Source organism: Magnolia sinica, chromosome 2, assembly GCF_029962835.1.
Source record: "Magnolia sinica isolate HGM2019 chromosome 2, MsV1, whole genome shotgun sequence".
Taxonomy (NCBI): Eukaryota; Viridiplantae; Streptophyta; class Magnoliopsida; order Magnoliales; family Magnoliaceae; genus Magnolia; species Magnolia sinica.
The window spans coordinates 132,063,812-132,066,025 of record NC_080574.1 but is presented as its reverse complement, the minus strand read 5'-3'; the positions used below and the strand labels follow the sequence as shown (position 1 = coordinate 132,066,025).

The following is a 2,214-nucleotide window of genomic DNA, read 5'->3' as shown; positions in this document are numbered from 1 at the left end:
TGTTAAGAGATTTGTATTCATTTACTACTGTTTTACCTTTTTTGAATTCACTGGTTGGAGATGTATTTTCAAGTCATATTACCACTCAATGGCATCAAAATGATCATAGCCTTGACTTTGTTGGTGGGTCCCATCATAGTGTTTATATAAAAGTCACCCGGATTACTAAGTTACATTAGTTTAATTGTAGAGCCCAAGAACAAGCGTGATGCATGATTTAGGTGGGCCATATGAAGGGAAAAGTTAAGAGAGGGATGCCCACCCTTATGTTTTTTCGAGGCCCTTGGACTCTTTCTCCCCTTTCTGAAAGAAATCCATCGTTTCTTCAACAAATGCTCCTCGATTTCCATGATAATTTTCCTCTCTTCTCCACGGTTGGATCTCGATGGCGATGACGATGGCCTGTGATGTACTAGACTTGTCCGTACCATATGAGATCTTTGATGTATTCACACTCTAACTTTCTGAGGCCGTCTCTCATTTGGGTCCTTACTCTTGCTCCGGTGGTAGACTCTCAAGAGTTTCAATACCCGGTCAATGGTTCCAGTACCCACAGGTGGTGAAATTCCACTACCGTGTGAGTTTGTGCGTGTATAAAAAAGAAAATAAAAATGCTTCCAAGGCTCATTGTGATGATTATATAAAATCCACTTCAACCGTTGGATACAAACCTAAATTGTTGGCTTTGAAACAACCTTTGATTCCTCGTCAAAAATGAGTGACACACTTGGTGATCAAGGTGGATTTTACCTAAACATCATGGTGGGCATGATGCTCGATAATGTTTTTAAGGCCCAGATGGTTTATGTTACTTAAGAATGACATGGGTGTCGGCTGTGAACTTTTCATCAGTTGAGATATACTATTTAGATATTGTAACATAATAATTAGGCCATTTCATTTTCACTCCTTAGGCTTGCACGGCAAAAAAATGGACGACTAGAAAAAAAAAATACTTTTAGGTGATGGCTCTCAAAAAAAGGCAATACATTTATATATATGTACGACTTTTGTGAACCATGGACCAGCCAACACAACCTGTCCAAAGATTGGCTCAGCTTAAATCCAGTTCAGGTATAAAATATGAGAGTGGATCAAGAATCATTTTCACTGATAGTGATGTTATATACGCAGGTAAGCAATGTTCAACCGCCATGCACGTGTCTCACTGGTCGAAAACAGTCATCAACCGATACTGGATCTGACCCAACCTCTCCTGCCAACCTTAGTCCAGACCCTCTTGGTCTGCCCAACTTTAGATTAACGGACCATTTAAAATGAATGAAAGATGGCCTCATGGCCCACAACTCGATGGGGCCATCACTCTCTTTTTGGTTTGTATCAATAGTAATTTAATAGTTTGGCAATGTATAACGTTTGATATGCAGGCACTTAAAAAAGTATATATGCTCGCATATATTTATTTAAATTAAACTGGTTAACTCACTGCTAAGTCACCTTAATTTGTGAAATGGGGTTAAATGGATATTTTTATGTTTTGCCACTAAATAAATGTCTAAATCAAATAAGTAGAAATTTTTTTTTTTGGACGTGAATCATTTATAACCAAGGCTTATAAAAATGTTTGGTAATTCTTCGCAGCCTAGTGAAAAAAAAATACATGTACATGTTAGGGGTGGGACTTGCAATGAAAAGTAAAAACAGATTAAAATGAAACTCATGGTTAAAGGCATTTTACATCATTTTAATTATGTCACATGTGCAATACCTAGGACCTCATTGATGTAGAGCGGGTCATGGATAGTTTCATAGCGAAGATGGATTAGAAAAGGCCCGGTTAATGATATAAGTGATTCGGACCATTAGAACTTAAAACGGGCGTATTTCGCAAATCGGAATGAGGTATCGAACGTACTATATATGATTTTGGGGTAGGACGAGCTATTTTAGCCACCTAACCTGACATAACGCTGAATTTGTGAAATGCCATCAGATCAACGGTCAAATTTATTTTTTAATTTTGTTTTTACTATTTATAGTAAATTTTAGTTTGATTATTACTCTTCATCTGTTGGGCTTTAGAAGTTGTGCCCAACATGAAAAGTGCTTAGAATAATTAGGAGAATAATGTGGTGAAGCCAAATATGATACTTACTATTTTTAGCCAAAAACCATGCGCGCTAGTAGGAATCACAATCGTTTATAAATAGTAAGTTTACTATTTATAGTAAGTCATGAATCGTAGGAGTCTTA

The 2,214-nt window shown here is 37.0% G+C and overlaps 1 non-coding gene across 1 annotated transcript; it reads left to right on the top strand.

Moving 5' to 3' along the window:
- Positions 1-399: 399 nt before the first annotated feature.
- Positions 400-473, top strand: LOC131238451 (small nucleolar RNA snoR117). Its single transcript, XR_009167859.1, has one exon. It is a non-coding gene; the product is annotated as a small nucleolar RNA snoR117 (small nucleolar RNA).
- Positions 474-2,214: the final 1,741 nt, after the last annotated feature.